Source organism: Elephantulus edwardii, unplaced genomic scaffold (genome assembly GCF_000299155.1).
Source record: "Elephantulus edwardii isolate Elephantulus edwardi_28Jun2011 unplaced genomic scaffold, EleEdw1.0 scaffold00052, whole genome shotgun sequence".
Lineage (NCBI taxonomy): Eukaryota > Metazoa > Chordata > Mammalia > Macroscelidea > Macroscelididae > Elephantulus > Elephantulus edwardii.
In genome coordinates this window covers 2,697,449-2,716,473 of record NW_006399802.1, presented here as the reverse complement: position 1 = coordinate 2,716,473, position 19,025 = coordinate 2,697,449, and the positions used below count along the sequence as shown (strand labels likewise).

Sequence of the window (19,025 nt, the reverse complement as noted above, 5' to 3'; positions counted from 1 at the left end):
TGTATTAAATAACCAAGAATAGCTTTCCTGAGTAGCTTTCCTGTCTGCTGCAAAGCAGGAATCAGAGAAAGCGCTGAGCAGACCTCATCCCTGGCAGGATCCTCACCATGGTCTTCTGACTGAGGAATGTATTCTTCCCATTCTGCAGATGAGGAAACTGAGGCTTAGAGGAGGGGCATAGCTGGATCAAGTGGCAGGGTGAGACTAGAGGCCAGTTGTCTCGCTCCCTGCTGCGCTCCTGTCACAAGGATGACCTTCCTTATGAGCTCGCTTGCTGTTTTAGCAGATCTGTTATCACAGAGAATGCAGAGTAGAGCCAGACAGGTCAGCTGACACAGTGCTTGTGGCTATTGCATTAGCTCTCAGGTCTTTCTGACCTACAAGGCACTGTGTCAGGATGGGTGGGCCCGAAATTATGGACAGGAAAACTGAGATGGACAAAGAAGGAATCTTCCAAGGACACAGAGTTGGTGATAGAGTTGGGGTATAACCCAGGCCCCTCAGGCAGCACTAGCCACCAGAGACAGTGAAACCCCTGTTTTGTCTGGCTCTCTGTTTTTCTCACCACCCTTAGAGGCCCCATGTGACAGGGAGAGAGCTTGCTGGGGGGTGCCTGTCAGAATGGTCCACATATATTCCAGGTGTATGAAGAGTGGGATGATGATGTTGGCCAGCTCTATGGTGGGCTTGACCCTGAGGGGGATAGCGACACACCTGTAAGGTTGGGGCCAAGGCACCAGGAGAAGAAAGGGTGTTCAAAGTCATGGGAGACCGCATGTTTCTTAAGGGCTTTCCAGGAACTCGAGCAGAGCAGATGGGAGAATCAACAAGCAGGCAGACTCCAGCTCAATGAGAGGAAAAATGTCCCAGAATTAGCACTGTCCAAGAGTGATAGACTCTGCCTCAAGAAGTAGTGAGCAGTGGAGGTGCGCAACCAGAAGCTGGATGGCCACCTCCTGAGGGAGGATGTACCGGCTGGGAGGGGAACTCAGGTCCAAACAATCAGGCATATGATGTTCCAAGAGCGAGCTGCTGGCCGCGGCCTCCTGCACTGTCCCCCATCAGACCTGATGGGTTTATAGAAGCAGTTTGGTTATCAAAATCGAGGGAAATTCAATATGCTAAACCACAGCTCAGGCAGGAGGCTGGACCAGATGCAGAAGGACCTCTCAGGACTGTCCTGCAGATCCTGCTCACTCCCCTGGGTTAAGCTCTGACCGTCTGAGCTAGAATCCTGTCCCACAACTTCTCACCGTGTGGTCTCGTCTTCAGTGTTGTGTCTGCCCAGGACAGTAGGATTGGTGATCGCTAGGAGTCGCTCTGGCATCGAGGGGTTTTCTGACCCTGTGAGTTGCTTCATCCTTGGGCTCAGCTTCCCTTTTGTCCTCAGAGTACTCCCAGTCCAAGGGAGTAGGGGAAGGAGACTGGGAGGACCTTGCATGAGTACATCATGCCCATCAGGCCCCAGATTCCACTCTCTTTACTTCCTGTCAGACCTAATTAAGTGAATATTCACAACACTAACTCTACTTGAGAGTAGATAGTTTAGTTTTGATTGTGTCGTTTGGGGGTTTGTTTGATTTTGTGGTTTTTGTGTTTTGTTTTTTTTTATGCAAACATGTATCGTCAAATTGGCTCCAACTGGCACAGAAGGAAATTGCCCCTCCTTCTTCAGCGGAGCATCTGGTAGATTGAAACCGCGCACCTTCTGGATTGTAGTGCAGCTTCTTGCCACTAAGCCACCAGAGCTCTCTGATAGTTTAGTTTTACATATTTGTCCAGAGCTGTTAGAGGATCACCCCAAATACCAGCACAGTAGTCTCAGTTGGTCAGCCTTCCCTTGAAGTCACCCAGCCCTAGGCTAGGGTGCTGGCTGCAGAAGGAAGGAGTGATTGCCTCCCCACAATTCCCACTGGCCGGTCCTCCTGGCAACCAGAGAGCAGTGTCCTGGCATGGGTTATCTCAACCACAGATGGAGCCCCTGGGTGTCCTCTGTACCAGGGTCAGCCCCAGCTTTGCCAGCTACTGTGAGGGGTTGTGGCATACACACACACACACTGCTGCCTGGTGCATGTTGACACCAGAATCTCTGCTATGTCACTGTTCCTCCTCTAGCCAATTCCCCATGAGCCTCGAGGCTGCAAGGCCCTGCTGTGCGGTATTCTAGGTGGAGAAGGGGTTTGGGGGAGCCAGCCTTAGAAGGCAGGGCTCTCAGAGGTACCAGGCTGTGGCTGGACATAGGAGATACCGGGGGCCCAGAGCTGGTGTATAGGCAGATGCACTGTCACAGAGAGGCAAGGAGGAAGTGAACTTGGACCCTAAAGAGAGAAGTGAGTTCCCCAGGCAGAGATGGCCGGAACAAGGGGTCCCTGGCGGTAAGCAGACAAAGATGTAAAATATAGGGGAGTGTCATCTGGTCTTGTGTGACTCACAGGAGTTAGGATTCAGTTTGAGGGACACAGGTCCCTAAAAGTACATGGTGACTTCCTGAGGTACCAGCCTGTGCTTGAACCCCACTCCCATCTACTTCTTTTCTTCATTTATCCACTTCAACTTACAGTTTATACAGGAGCCCCAGGACAGCCCCATAGGGTGACGAAGACAGAGATTGTTCCCCCATTTCCCCTCCCTGGGAATAGTGGACCCTGAACCACGTGCGTAGGGTCTGTATTGGAGTGAAGCCTCGGGTGGACAGGGGCCACTGATACCCACCTCCTTGGCCCATCCCTTCCCACAACCTCTCAAGCCTTCCTGACATTGGGCCAGAAGGTCCTCAGGTGTTAAAACCTCTAGTCCAACCCCTGTGCTGTACAGTTGCCAGATTGAGACAGAGTGAGTCATCTGCGGCTGCTTCCCACTGTGTGGACCAGGCCGATCCCTGCCCCCTCGTCTGACAGTGTCTCCCCAAAGGCTGACTGTGGCCCTGCAAACCCACCGACCACTTCCTAGAGAACCCTTCCCCGGCCCTTGGCTGCACTCACGCTAGCCTCAGGGAAGCAACACTTACTTGAACCTTGAGAAATTGGCAAAAAGCATGTCGAACTCTTAACACAGTTTCCTGCCTCTGGAAAGGGAGGCAGTAAGGGAAAAGGATGGAAAAAAAATCTCATTAAAAGAACCCTCTTCAGGCACTTTGGGCTGTGAAGGACTCTTCGCAGGAGTTTTTGCAGAGGAATCCAGACCAGATGAGGGACAGGACTTCAAAGGCTGAGGGTTGATGCTGCTGGGGAGAGGAAGGGGGAGGACTGGCCTCTGCCTTCATCGGGCAGGGGCTGGAAGGACAGGCTGAGAGTGGCACCCAGGGACCTTGGCAGAAAGCCACAGCCAGCAAAGCCCTGCTTTGACAAGGGCCCAGCCTGTGGGAACGGCCCTGTGCAGCCCTCCTCACAAAGGGGGCTTTGGTTTTCAAGTCCCTGGAGGCACAGCGTACGCATCTTCACTGATGTGGATTAGTCTGGCCTCAGAGATGGTATGTCTGGTCCATTCCCATCATGCGGATCATACACTAGTAGGAGCTGTTGAGGGATGCCCATTGTTATTGCTGTTGTCTCTGTCGAGTCTGAACTGACCCATAGCTGACCCTCCAGTGGGTTTTCAGAGGCTGTAAACTGTACAGGAGGAGACTGCCCACCCTTCTCCCATGGAGCATGTGGTGGATTCAAATCGCATACCTTTGGGATTACTATGCAGCATCTTACCACAAAGCCACAGAGCTCCCTAGGGTTGGCGAGGTAGAAGAAAGCCCTCTGGTGATGCTCTTGAGATCAAGCATTTGGCTGCTGACTTGGTTCAAACTGCCAACAGCAACTCTGGAGGACAAAGACCTGCCCATCAATTTCTGTAAAGATCACGGCAAGGATAAGCTAGAGGGGTTCTGCTCTGTTCTGTGGGTCTCACTATGAGTCGGGCCATGAACAATGAAAGGAATCAGAGAGGGGAAATGGTTACTGGAGGATGCGGAGGGCCAGACCCAGGGACAGAGAGAGGGCAGTGAGGCCAAGGGAAGGGACATGGGGAAGAGGCCTGTGCAGAGACGGTGGGAAGACAGCGGGACCTCACCTGGGCCTGGGAGAGGTGCAGTAACTCGAACCACCAGGCTGGGTGCTTCCCCCAGAAGCAGTGGGACATCCTCAAAGATTTGAGTAGGGTACAGTGACATTCTCAGAATGACATTCTAGAGTTGTTAATGAACCAGGGTGCACTGAGAGAGGTCACAGCTTTGGCCTCCCTCTGGCCCCACATGTCACCAAGGAGCCCCTTGAACTAGCACAGCCCAGGGGTACTGAGGGTGGAGGGAGCTGTTGTCACAGCTTGGGCAGGCTTACTGGCTGGGAATATTGGGGAAACCCTTTTAAAGATACAGAGGGAAGAATGCATACTGTAGCCAGCAAGCTCAGAGTTCGAATCCTGCCTCAATGTTTACCAGCTGTGTGACATTAGACAAGACATTTGACCTCCTTGAATATCGCCTGAAAATAGGATATAAACACTCTCACTCTCTCTAGCTCCTGTAAGAAGTCATGTGAGTCCTGTACCCTCCTCACACCCCCCACATGCTGACTGTGCCCTGTGCCTCTTCCCCAGCCACCGTGGGCGGAGAGGACACGTCCAGGTACTGTCTGTGTTACAATAAATGATTTAGGCAGGTCTCTCCTATTTTGTGCTTATAGAGTGAGGGTTTGAGGTTCAGTCTGTAATCTCATGTCCAGTTTCAGGGTTCTATGATGAGATGCTGTCAGCCCCAGGGTGGTGGGAAAGCCCATCTCCTTCGACAGGGGGAGAGGGGCAGGGCAGTTTGTCAAGAATGAGCCTCTGTTTATCTGATAGTTTGACGTACTTTGTTCTGACTGCTGGGCACCCGGTCTTTCCCCAGCAGGTGCTTCCTGGGGCCCCTGTGAGGGTGTGGGATCAGATCAGGGGCTGAGAGGGGCTGCATTCCATGGGACAGGGGGTGCACTTGAGTTAAGGTTGTTTTCCTTTCCTCTCCGTTCCCTTCATTGATTTATGTAGTGAAGGAGAGAGTTTTCAAACAGTAGGCATGTCTGGGTCTGGGCCAGGCCAGGCAAGTGATTAATCTTAGTTTGTTGCTGCTGACAGCCAGGAGCAAGAAAATAATAAAGGTTTGCAGGGTGCAAAGGGGATGGGGATGGCTGCTCACCCATTGTCCGTCAGCAAGGAGTACAGCCTTAGCTTCCCGCAGCCTCTGAGCATCCCCTTGTTGGGTCTGCATCTGAGGCTGCAGGCCCTTCACAGCTTCATTGCAGCCCTGACCCCGGGGACAAAGCACGCAGGCCTATACGCAAGGCCTGCAGCCTCAGACCACTGAGGGGCCCTCAGGGAGTTACTGAGCTCCTGGCTTAGCACACGACCTGCAGCCCAGGAATGCCTGGACTTTAATTACCAGCTGCTTTCTCCAGCCCTGTCTCTGAGGGCCTGGGGGGGGGGGTCCAAAGGAAGGTGGGTGAGTAAGGTGGGGACATAGCTACTGTGCGCCTCTACCACTCCACTGCCCAGCCCTCATCAGAGGAGCCCTAGGATCCTGTGTACCTGCCCCAGGATACACTCAAGGCCCCAGGAAGGAAGGGCACAGAGGCAGCTACTCTTACTCAAAGGTGGGCAGGTAGCAACAGACCCTGTTTCCATCACGAGATGGTAGAAGGGGCTGAGGGCCCAGGCAGTTGGGGGTGGGAATAGCTAAGGAGCAGCCCATGTCGAGGAAACCGATCTGGAAGAGAGGGAAGCCTCCTGTTTTTCGATCCATTCACCAACCCCTCCACTCCCAGATAGAGGCAGCAATTAGAACGCAGAGTCTAAGCCAGTGAGGTGTGTGCTCTTGCACTCTTGGGCTCTAGCTTCACCTCTTATTAGAAGGGTGGTTTAGACAGCATGATTCCACCTCTTTGGCCTTGGTTTCCTCATCTGTGAAAAGGGCTGATGGGCTGTGTTAATGAAGACAGTGCATGTGAGATGTACCGTTAGCAGGTGCTTTCCACTCACAAGGAGTCATTCAGAGGTGGCTTCTGTCCTCACTGCCGATGTGTAGAGGTACAGGATGATGGGGGAGTCATTCTAGAGTTCCCTGTGGACCAGTGCTGTGCAGATTGCATCGATCCGAGTCACAATTCTCTGTCCCACACGGCCCACACGGCGGTGGGATTATAACATTCACAATGGCTGCCACAGTCACAATAAGCTGGAATCAAATTCACACTGTCGTCTCTTTCTAGCTGTGTGATGGTAGATAAGTTGCTTAACCTATCTGATCTCCCAGTTCTTCATCAGAACCTCAGCAGGCATTCCTTTTACCCCCTACATGGTCGCACTGTCTCTATCTCTGCACATCACAATCCAAATGCACCTTGCTTCTTGCTAGCTCACAGGAAGCTTGTTTGCAGCAAACTGCCCTAGAAATCATGCTGAGCAGAAAACTTAGGGATTTAGGGAGCAGAAAAGAACCTTTTCGATCACTGGCCAGTACTCTCTACAGAGAGGGAAACCGAGGCCCAAGAGGACAGGGGTGTGCTTCTGCCAACTCCAGATGGAATCTTCTGGCTGCATCTGAGGCTGCGCTCACTGCATGGAGGGGTACCCACCATGTACCCCAGCTGTAGAAGCTCGTCCTTTCAGGGCTGATAGTGGAAAAATGAACTTTCTGCCCAATTAGCGTGCAGCATATTTATTTTCTCCTTCTAAAAAGGTTTCAAGGAAATGCGGCAATTAGGAGCCGCTGCTGGAGGCAAAACAAAGGGGCTCCTCGCCCTCCTTGCAGGGGACTAAATGAGAAGGGTGAACTTTAAAACGTGCAGGTGCCGCTCGGGATGAAAGCACGAGCTGTCAGGAGGACCCTGTGAGAAATATTCAGTGACATTTCCCTTTATTCGGAATTTCTGAGAAAATATGCCCAGGCTCAAGGTTCTCCAGCACGGGCTCAGCTCCTGCTGATGGCGGAACATTTCCAAGGACATTGCCCTCATTAGTAACATGCCTCTCCTGCGCTGCATGTGTGGGCTCTGGTGCTTCGGGAGCCCCAGGGTAGAGAGCTTAGAGAGAGCCTTTGAGCCCCGGAGACCCTGGTTCAAATCTTCGTTTCACCTCTGACTGACTAGCTGTGGGACCCCAGACTAAGATGGTGAGACTTTGTTTCAGATGCTTTGGGCATGTTGTCAGGAGGGGCCTGTCTTTGGAAAAGGACAGCATGCTGGGAAAGGTGGAGGTCAGAGAAAGACAGGAAGGCCCACTAGATGGATTGGCATGGTGACAGCGAAAAAATGGATTTGAGCACAGATTGGATATTATGAAGAGGGAGAAAAATTGGACAGGGTTTTCAATTTCTTGTTCCTAGTGTTGTCTACTCTGTGGCAGCTGACAGCATTTTACTCTTAATTTCGTCCTTCATAGGGCAGTGAGTAAATGCTCAGACAGCAACGAAAAATCAGTTCAAACCTACTCACTACTCCTAGGGAGAAAAATTGAACAGTCGGCTTCCACAAAGGTTATGGCTTTGAATTCTATGGGGCAATTCCATCCTGACCTATCAATCAGATGATAATGGATTTGGGGTTTGGCATTCTGCTTGAAAGGTTCTCAGGAGGTGCAGTGATTAACTAATTGGCTATCAACTGAAAGGTTGATGGTTTGAGCCTGCACAGCAGCTTTGTAGGAGAAAGGCCTGGCATCTACTTCTGAACAGATCACAGCCTGGAAAACATGGTGGGGCCGTTCTGTGTCACATGAGGTCACTGGGACTATGGGTCGAGAATCAACTTGATGGTGATGGCTTTGAATTTGTTTTTAGTCTGAGTGCAAAGGGGAAAACCCAGAGTTCTGGTTTGTGGGGTGTGGGTCCAGGCAAACCCCAAGTCTAGTTCTTCTATTCTCCAGCAGAAGAGGCACGAACAGCCCGGCCCTGCCAATGCTCAGAGCTGCTGAAATGTTTAAATGTGATTACTGACCACCTATGGGGACCGAGCTTCCCTGTGACAGGTGTGCTGTGCAGGGGTTGGCCAGGGATTCAGACCTTTGTTTTTTACACATAGGGAACTGGAGTTCACACCCATGACCATCATTCTGCCTGCAGCATCTCCAAGCAGAAACCTCCCTCACTTCCCCTCAGGCTGAGTGCCCAGGCTCACAGTGACATCTAGAAGATCCAGAACCCCCAGGTGTCTTCCCTCCACTTGGGAAGTTTGTTCCACCTGGTTCAGCACCAGGATGGCTGACCCAACTATGAGGTTCATTTGCTTCTCGGAATCCAGTCTGTCCCCAAGCAGAGGAGGATGCAACTGTACAATCCTCCCACTTTTCAGAGGAGAAAACAGAGACTCAGAAGGTCCAGGCGCCTCTCCAAAACCATGTCACCAAGGAGGATCAAGCAGGCTCACTCTTTCCCTGACCCCTCAGCCTCTTGCTGCAGCTGAACTGAAATCTTTCTCCCCCAGGCTGGGGGTACCTGGGGCCTCTGGTGGCAGAGGAGGATGAGGGAAGCTCAGAGTTGGCCACTGGGGCTTCGGGCTTAATCGGAGGATGATGGTGACCTCCTCAACTGGCAGGATGGAGGGTTTCAGAAGCCAGGCCTGGTCACAGTTATATGTGCAAAGGTCACCTACCTCTGGAGCAAAGGAGGCTGCCTTGAGAACACTGAGAGGAGACTAGTGGAAGTGGAAAGGAGAATCACTTTGTGATCAGGTTGATGTGAGTAGGAATTGTGAGGAGTTAAAAGACTGCTTGCCTGTTCCTCAGACCCTGCCCGCTGCAGTACAGACCTTGAGTGGTGACTTTTGCAAAGGAAGACAGATTCCCCTAGTTCATCCCTCTTCTACTGTGCCAAACTTGACAGGGAGGTGCTCTCGGTAATCCACCGCCTGTCTGTTCTCTGGCCCAAACGCCTGACCCAGCAGCACAGATGTGCCCCTTGAGTGGGCTCAGCCTTTGTGGCTGACCTACTCATCTCCTTTGCAATCCAGATACCCACTCTTTGCACCCCAAGAATTCTCTGATCTTCTCCAGTGTCTGAACCACCCTGATTAGATTCTCAGTTGGTTTTGTAAAGATCTCCTATCAGCCTGTAGAAATCTGCCTGTGTAGCTTGGCCACCCCAACATCAGGAAACTCCTTCACGTCCTGGGACAGTGTCCTTTGAGAGACTGGGTGGTCTACAAATGAGAAAAACATTTCTTTCCAATTCCGTTTCTAACATCTCGTTAATACTTAAAAATATTTTTGCAAAAGCCATCTGGAAATGAATGGGGTGGTAGTTAGGGACTTTAGTTGGGGGTTGCAGACGGCTGCAAGGGATGGGCCACCAGTGAAGGTGTATCAGCAGGAGAAAGACGTGAAGGGACTGAGAAGCCCACTGCTTCCCCTCGCGTGTTAGATGCACACACTCTGTAAACTCCAAGAGGCTGCACAAAGGCAGGTTATTAGCAGAGCTTGTTCTTACCCCGGGAAGATGTTTGTGGTGTCGGGTCTTGTGTTGCTGTAGCAGATGAACAAGAAGGCTCCTGAGAAATGTGGTTGGCCCCCACCCAGAGGCACTTGGCAGGGCCAAAATTGACAGCTTCGCACAGCAAAAACCTGAGATGGAGGATTTTGACTGTTCCCAGACCTGTGGGCACACAAGAGCTAGAAGAAAGGATTTGGCTTGCGGTCGCCAAAGTGCCTGTTTTCAACTGGGGAAACCAAGGCACAAGATGGGAGAAGAACCTTTTTAGATCCCATGGTCAGTTGCTGGCAGAATCCAAATTCCCAGCTCCCATTTTAGGCTTCTGAGCCCCTTAAAAATGTTATTTGTTTTTTCTATAAACTTTTTTTTTGGTGTTTGAGGCTGATTTATAAAATCAGATGTCAGATTTTATAGCCCTGCATACAGTTTAAATGTTAAACCATGAACATGATACTTTGCTATGCATTTAGCCCCCCTATATACACACCCTTGTACCCCAGGTCTTCATGTCCCAATAGGCTTCTTCTGGGGAACCCCATCATATTTACAGCCACAGATATTTTTTTGCCACTTTTAATATTTTTGTTTTGTTTAAGATTACTTCACCCAAGAGGAAAATCAGGAACAATGGGATTTGGCAAAGCCAGCTTATTAAAGATGCTTTAATTAGAACTTTTTTTTTCACCTCCCCAATTTTCCCTTTGAAAATCCACCCACTACTGCTGACAGCCCCAGATGGCTGGGGGATCAGCCTGCTGTAGTCTCAGCCCCGACCTTCTGGGCAGGGCCTCCAAACAAGTCAGCAGTGTGTGGCTGACACAGCTGCATTCCTACTGTGTGCCAGGCCTTCAACTGGCTGGGGAGATGGAGGCACGTCAGACTCGAGCCTGTAGTCTGGGCAATGGGACAAGAGGTAGATGAAAGCTGTGATGGAGGGAAGCAGGGAGAGAGGAAGAAATTAGCCTGACTGCAGGCATCTTGCAGGGCTTCTTGGGGCTGTCATTTGAATAGAGCCTTAAAGGAATTTTTGGGGGGGTTGTGATTTGAGTGAAAGAGTAAATTATTTTCCAGGCAACTACTCACGCACATTGTATTGTATGACATTAATTACGATACCTCCAATGTAACTGCACACTTTTTCCTTGGATGCCATTAATCCTTTCATCTTATCCTTTCTTGTCTTCTAAGCTTTAGCCCTGGACAAATGCTGCCCTTTTGATTTTTGTGTGGGTGGTTATTCTAAGGAGTGAGCCACCTCCCTGGGGTTATTGTCTGCTCTGCATGGGGCCCTTCTTGTTTTGGTTGAGGGTCCTGTGCAATGTTTGGTTGTTTTTTTATTTAATTAAGCCTCTTGTTTAGAGTCATCACCACCTCCTGGAGGGCCTTTGTATTTAAAAGTAGGCTGGGCCCTCAGGCTTATGGCCCTTGGGCCTAGAGTAGTTATAATTTAGAGGAATATTCTTCTCAGTGGTGTAGCCCTAGTTTGTCAATTTGCTGTACTGAGGTAACCCGGAGTGACTGTGAGGCTGAACTCTGTGCCATTGGGGTGCCGAATGCCTTAATGGTTACCCAGTGTTTGATGGAGCTCCCAGATTAAAACATGTTTAGTAGCGGGAGTGGTATCCATTTCCTAAACAACATGCCTCTGGAAACTATGAATTTTTAGAAACGAAGATAGTTACAGATAGAAAGGCTTCAGGTCTTTTGTTAATAGGGTCGCTATGGACTCCATGGCAATCAACAACAACAACAATTGCAAAGTTAAGCCTCAAGTCTGAGTTTTACTCCAGGCTCAAAAGATGATAAAGGGTCATAAATCTCAGGAGTTGTACGGGTAAGCCTGATCTATTTTGGAGTGGGTGTTGTGTTTCTGGTGGGGTTTCTTTTCTGTTTTGTTTTAGTTTTGTTCCACATTTTTCTACCTACTGTGGTCCCTGTCAGCAGTAGGAGTTGGGCACCATCTAGTACTTCTGGTCTTAGGGCCAGGAAGTTAAGGTTCTCATGGGCCCTTAAAGGTTTTTTATATTAATGGTTATTATACGCCTTTGCTTTTCTTCCAGCCTCTTTGTTTTAATCAGGAAGATATCAAGAATTGCACCTTAGACGGCTGCTCTGAAGCTTTAAAGACTTTAATTGCTTCTCAGCAAAGCATATAGAACACTCTTTGTGGACTTTTATGTCTCAGAGACTATGGTCCTGGGGCCCTAGGGTGGTTGATTTAGACATTTGTGTAACGTTGTCCCCTGTTGGCTCTGCTACGTACCTGATTACATTTACAGCAGATGCAATAAGAATGTAGACATATCACCTTCCAAACCTATGGATGGTCAAGGGCACAGTCCTGAAGGTTAAGATTTTAAGATGACAAAACCTGAGAAACTTCAGCAAAATACAGAATGGTTGAGGTGTTTTATATCCTTTTTAACATCTAGGGATACACCAGGTGCATAAACTCAGCAACCATGCTTTCTACATTTGTCCTTCAACAGCTAACAGGGCTGACCTTGGATTTCAGTGCAATAGTCTGAAATTATTTGATGCCTACCATGAAGTCACAATGGGCTCAGGCATATTAGATTATGAGAATGGTGCAGGGTAGTTCAGATACCTAGGTTGAGATGCCAAGGGTGTTCAAGGTTAAGGTCACTGTGAGTCACAGTTGACTTGATGACACCTAACAACATATATACCTTAGGGACTTCTAGTGTTATAAGGTGTTATATATATCCTGCACTGCTAGCCAAAACACCGGTGGTTTGAATCCTCCAGCTGCACCGCAGAAAACAGTTGGGCATCTCCTATAGGTGTTTATAGCCTTGAAAACCTCCGGGGAAGTTGCTGTGAGTTGGACCTGACTCTAGAGGAGTGGATTTTGGTTTCTGTGTATCATGTGTGCCTAGGAATTTCTTGGGGGGAGTGGGCGTGTCCTTTCTGCTCAGCAGAGGACACATAGTAGCTGCTCAGGAAACATTTGGGGATTATATTCAGGAGAAAGGTAATCAAACGGAACATTCAAAATGAGGCTGGAGTGTAGTAGTATCTACTTACAAATTTTAGCCCATTTCTGTAACTATATTTTACATACATATGTATGTGTGTAGAAAAACACCAGAAGGCACCATGCCAAATTGTGATTCACAGCTATCGGTGGGTGGTGAAATGACAGGTGATTTTTTTTTTGCCTTTTTGCATATTTATGTTTTCTAAATTTTCTACAAATAATCTGGGGGGGGGGTGGTTTAAGGCAGAGTAGGATGATTGTGGCTCTGATGTTAAGAGACTGGGTTCTGGCCTCAGGTAATTCCATCTCTAAATGGAGGGAGTTCTGGTGACCTAGTGGTCAGAAACTGTGCTGCAACCCCAAAAGCACTTAGTTCAAACCCACCTACCGCTCTGAGGGAGAATGATGGGCATTCTCCTCCTGTGCAGTTAACTGCTTCTGAAAACCCAGTGGAGGGTCAGCTGAGTTGGTTCTGACTTGACAGCAGACAACAACACTTAAGAGAAATAGTTGCCAGGTCATGGCTCAAAGAGATGAATGAGCTAGCTGGAGCTAATATCTCTGAGTGACCTCAGTTTCTGCACCTATACAATGGGGATACTGATAGTATAACTGAGAGCATAGCATAACCAACAGGATTGTTAAGAAGCCTACATGAGCTGGGGCATTTGTGAGGCCCGACACACCCTGATTGCTTTTTCTGGCTCCCCTTAGCATCCCTGCTTTAGCCTCAGCAGGAAGGGGCTCAGAGCTGATGGGAGAGTCTAACCTGCAGCTCTGCTTCCACATCGTCACCCCACCACAAGCATAACCTAACTTCCACCTAACACTGCTGGTGTGTTTCCCACTGAGCTGAGCACAGCCTGCCAGGAAGAAATGTAGTGACAGGCGCACTTCTGCAGTCTCTAGTACCTGGTGTTAGAAATTGATTTGAAGGTAGAATTTTGCCAATAACACTGATTAAAAGCTTGGGAAAGTGTATGAGTTCTGACACACGAGTTGGTAAACCACCCAGGCAGCAAACGGGAGTCGGTGGGCTCCTCACACACCTCAGTTTGAGATTCAAGTCTCTGAAGATTAGCGTCATCTCTTTTTTAGTTCAGAGCTTCAGGACAGGAAAATGCTTTTTCCTGTCCAGAGTTGTTCCAACCTGAACCAAAAAAAAAAAAAAATAGGATACCTCTGGAGAAGCTCAGGTTGATGGCTTGACTCTTTGCAGGAGTCATGTTTTTCAAAAGCACTCAGTGCCGATCATAACTTACTTTTGGGAACTCAATTACTTGCAGTCATGCTGAAAAAAAACTATAATTAATGTGGTCAGATCCTAGCCAAAAAATAAAATGAAACCTTTGTTGTGTATCAGGGCAGAAATCATTTTCATTAGGGAGCAAAGAGCCGGAGATTTAATTTTGAAAAAAATTCTCCACCCTGTGGAAAGAGGTTGTCAAGAGGAAGGAGAATGAATGGCCAATGCAAGATTCAGGGCTGACGGTGACCTTTCAAAGCTGCATTGCCAGCCCTCTTGAGAGGGGCCAGTGCCAGTGGGGTTTGGGTTCTTCATGTCATTGAACTGGTGCCGCTTTTGATTTTGCTCAAGAAATGGGCCTTACGTGCCTGTGTCTGCTGACACATGCATGTCAATAAGACCCTGTCCTTTAAGAACTCTGGTGGCTTGTCCACAAGGCTGCAGCTTGAATCTGTCAGCAACTCAGTGGGAGATGAACAGTCTCCTGTTAGGGTTTGTTGTTGTTGTTGAGTGACTTCGAGTTGAGTACAACTCATAGTAACCACAAGAACTACAGTTCTGAACCCTGTCCTATCCTGTGCCCTTCTCACAATCTCTAACACACACAAGTGCAGTCACTGTGTCAATCCATCTGATCGATGATCTTCCTCTCTTTTGCTATCTCTCCACCTCTGCTAGCAACATGCCCAAAGTGTGTGAGCTGAAACGTTGCCATTCTTGCCTCTAGGGAGCACTCTAGATGCACCTTCTTTTGGGAGTCCTTGGGATATTCACTGTTCTTCTCCAACACCACAGTTCAAAGGCATCAGTTCTTTTTATGTCATCCTTATTCACTGTCACGCTCTCAGCAGTATAGCAAATAATTGAAAAGACTGAACCAGGTACACCTTAGTCCTCAAACTAACATTGTTGCTCCTCAATAATTTGGATTGTGTTGAGATTACGTATTTCACCCTTGGAAGCCCAGTGGAGTGTCACTGTGAGTCAAAACCAACTAGACAGCCATGAATCTGAGTTTTTCTTGAACTTGAAATTTGGGAGGAGGATGGAAAAAAGAGGCAGAGCAGGAGTGCAGCAGAGATTCAATTGTGTTCACATTCATGGAAGTCCTGCCCTAGGGTCTTGCTGGATGAAGAGTTGGACAGACCCTTGAGAGACGCTGTCAAGGGCAGCTATCTCTATATGAAATGATGATTGCCAGTGGTGGGAGCAGTTGGGGTCTCCAGGATGAGGAAGGATGAGAGATTCTGTTCTTGGTCACTGCTTTTGTCTTCCTGCCTCTGACCTTCCCAAGACGAGGGAAATGGGAAGAGAATAAGAACTCAGAGCTGGGTCTGCCATCAGTAAACTGTGGCAAGTGAAACTTCAGCTCTGAATGTGGAAGAACTTCCACAGAGCTGCCTTGACATTGCAAGGGGTTCACTTGGTAGGGAGTGAGTTCTCCAGCATTAGGGGTAAGCAACAAAAACCAGACACTAAATCCTATAATCCCTTGTAGAATGTGTTAGAAGCAGATTCTGACTCCAAAGATGCCCAAGAGGTCTAGGCATATCACATTTCCAGGGGCTGTGACACTGGGCTCCAGAACACAGTTGGAGAATCTCCCATTGAGCCTGCCCCCTCTTATTTTTGATGTTTTTTATTGGTTTGCTTACAGAGTTTCAGTAATTAGCCATTGACTGCCCAGCAGGTGGTATGAACATCTCTTGTATGCCAGAGTTTCGGTAAAGGCTCAGAGATGGACAGGACCTTGGGGCATCAGCTTGTCCTGGCCATCATTGTACAGGTGAGGCAAGAACCAGGGCTGGAACTTAGTCCCTCATTGGCATTCAGAGCTCTTTTTACATATCACAGGACTTTGGGGGACACATTGGAAACTACTCTCCATTTCACAGATTAAAAAACTGAGGCTGATGTACAAAAGGTCAGTGGAGTTTCCCCCAGGGAAACACTGTCATTCAGATAGTTTCTATAAGGCCCTTCGCCAGGGTGTCTGAGTGGCTTGCAGTAGACCGTGCACCTTTGAAATTCCAGAAGGGGAAAACAATCACCCTTAGGTTAGATGCAGGCAGTGAGCAGGCAGATGTGTTTTAACTTGTAGTCCTAAAGCCTCTCTAGATTTTCTTTCTTTACTTTTCTTGCTTAAATAAAACAGTTCGACCAGGAGCTCCAAAGGGTGATGATTGACTGGCAAGACTGGTATAGGTGGGTGTCCGTTTTGGTGATGGCCAGGGTGACATGGCCATAAGGATCCTGAAGAGAGGAGAGGCAGGAAGTGAGGGATGGCCACCTCCCTCCCTGTCCTTGTCCCATCCTCATCATCCCTTTACCTCATCACTGCTATCTTTGTACCACAGAGTCTACCGTACTGCCAGAGAAGCGTTCTGTGGCTAAGGGACAGAGCCTTATTCCAGCCCCTGATCGTTGCACACCTCTGTCCTGTGAGACCTCTGTGTCCGGTCTCCAGAATGAACACAGGGGACCACTTAGGTTGGATTCTTGTCTCACTCAGAATATATTGTCTTTCCCAGAAATACCAGCAGCAGAATGATGTACACGGCAGGCCCGTAATAACTGTCCCAGGCTGCCTGTGACCAGTGTTTGATAAGGGTGAACCCTCTCTCTCATTACAGTGGCACCTAAGCACCGCCGAGACTTGCACAGGGGCTCCAGGAGCTAACTCGAACTCTAATCCAGAGGATGGCTACCTCTTCTTAGTGGTAGCGTCCCCACCCCCACCCCATCTGCTTCTAGGATTGTCTCATTTTAAACCTAACAGTCCTCTCATTGAAATTCCATTCACCTACATGTCCCATCTTCCCAAGGGTGCCAGGCACCTGTTTTGCATTTGCAGCCAGCTGACCAGTCTCCTTGGTGGACACATACTCTATTTGCATCGTTCCACCCAGTCTTTTGGTAGGAGTTAGGAGATCATGGCTAGAAGGGTCATATAAGAGCAACCCATCACACCATACTCAGCCATGTGACAGCCATCCTCCCGCACCATCTTTCCCCTGGCTGGTGCTGAGGTAGCTCCAACACCTTGAAGTGTCCATTGTTGACTTGAGAACTTCAGCACTGGTGGGGGTGTTGTATACTGTCAAATTGGGACCAATTCATAGCTGATATTCCTTGGGACTTTCAAAGACAGTAAATAATAACTGGAAGAGATTGGCCATCTTACTCCTGCAGAACAGCTGGTGGATTCAAACTGAATGCCTTTGGGTTGGCAGTGCAACTCCATACCACTCAGCTACCAGGTCAAACTCCCCTTATGGATGGAGACACTGAAGTCTTCTCCATGAGACGGGATTTACCCAACCAAGACATAAATTGGGTCAGATTTCAAACCCAGAAATCCAGCTTCTGTCCAGGCTTTCATTTCATCTCTCCACCATCACCAGCCCCATTTGTCCCAGATGCATATGGAACTCGGTGTTCCTGGAAATATTGTCGACCAAAGATAAAAACCCCTAGATCTTTTCCCCCTCTGAGAAGCTCCGGCAGCATTTCAGATTTTACCCCATCTCCTCCTCAAGTCCAATTGGCTGGCTGAACCCAAGGGACTGACGGGAACACTAGAGCAAGGAGAGAGGTTGCTGTAAAAGTCACCCAGCCTTTTGCTTACATACCTCCAGTGATGGGACACTCACTCCCAGCACTCTTAACCTTGATCATTAGAAACCTTACATTTGACAGTTTGTTCATGTCCTCCTGAGAAAAGTGCCCAAAGTGGTTCTGTCCTGACCTCGCTGCTGTTCTGCCTAGTACCAGACAAGCCTCCTCTCTTCCTTGCAGACGTATGAGAATCTGCCAGCCCTCCTCCCTGGAGGTGGTTTTCTGTTCTGATTTACTGAAAGCCTTCACCTTGGAGCTTGAGAAATGCCCAGGTGCCTGGGAAAAGCTAATTGCTGTCAAGAATTTATTGAAAGTCTCATTATTTGGTTGTAAGTCAAGTAATTTGACTTAACAGTGTTTACATTTAGACGTTTGTTTGCAGTAACCTGGTATATGTGGCTAACTTGTCCGAGGATGCAGAGTGGGTTACAGATGTTGGGGTGTGGCCCTGTGACCCCCTGCCCCCTTCATACCGAGAGGATCTCCAGGGAATGCCACCTTGTGTTTGCAGCTAGCCTGGCAAGTCTCTTCTTCCTCTGGTCCTCAGTTTTCTTATCTGTTCAGTGGGCTTCTCCTAGATTGCCAGCCATTCCCAGCTTGTGTGTGAAGCTACAGGTTGCTTTATTCTTGGGCTGGAGGAGCCATTAAGATCTATCTGGCTGCACAGAACCAGGCCTGGACCCGTGCATGTGGGGTCTGCTTTGGTCCTGGCTGAGGAATCAGACCACAAAGTGGGAGCAGCTGAAATAATTTGCTTAAAAGTGATGCTGTGGCATGTCACACAGCTGGAGGACAGTTAAAGCCAGGTGTGGGCTTTCCTGCACTTGACCTCTGCATTTCTCCCAGAGACCCCAGAGCCTTCTCTCCTCTGCAGATTCAGTCCTCACAGGGTGCCATCACACCCCTCCTTCTCTTCACTGTGTGCAGGCAGGAATGGAGTGAGACATGGACTCTGGGCTGCAGCGAGCCTTTTGTATTCAGTCTCTCCCTGTCCTCAGTGGCGGGGTTACCCCAGGAAAGTCACTGAGCCCTTAACTCTGTCTCCCATTCTGACGGCTGAGTCTCGTGTCTTGGAATGATGGTGGGGCTGCACCATAGGGTCCCAGGTAGCATGGACACACACCGGTAGTTGGGAACACAGGGCTTACCCATCACCCCTCCAGGACATAGGTTCTGGAGAGAACTTGGATTATTTAGGCTTGGGCACTTTGAAAATTATTTCTTTTTGCATTCCAAAGAAAGAAAGGCTTTGGCCACTCTTCCCTTGGCCTCCCACAAGCAAGGCTTTCTTCTGATTGGGAGATATGTATGTGCCTTGGTCCCTTCCTTCCTGGTTTGCCCCCCACACACCCCCACCCCCATCTCTGTCCTCTGAATGCTTCTGCCCATCTCACTGGCCTTTTCCATGGACCAGTGCCCCCTAACAAAGCAATCATTCTAAGGACAGAGGGACCCTGGTTCACCCTGGAGGCCTGCTGTCCCATGCATGGGGCCTCATTTGCCTGGCTCAGGGCAGACTCAACCTAGACAACTGCTGTATGAGTGGACAGTGATGGTGAGAGAGAGGTGATTGCAGAGGAGGCGGTGAATTCCAGGAGACCACTGAGTCTGGTGGCTCAAAGCTCTCAGAGCAAGGAATGAGCATTTTTAGTGGAGTGAGAGAGAGTAGAGAGTTCTCTGAGGAATACATGGGTATAATAGGGGTGTTTCATGAACAG

General features: G+C 49.1%; 1 protein-coding gene across 1 annotated transcript in view; it reads left to right on the top strand.

Moving 5' to 3' along the window:
* The window catches only part of SHB (Src homology 2 domain containing adaptor protein B), a 146,948-nt gene that overhangs the window by 122,848 nt on the left and 5,075 nt on the right, over positions 1-19,025 (top strand).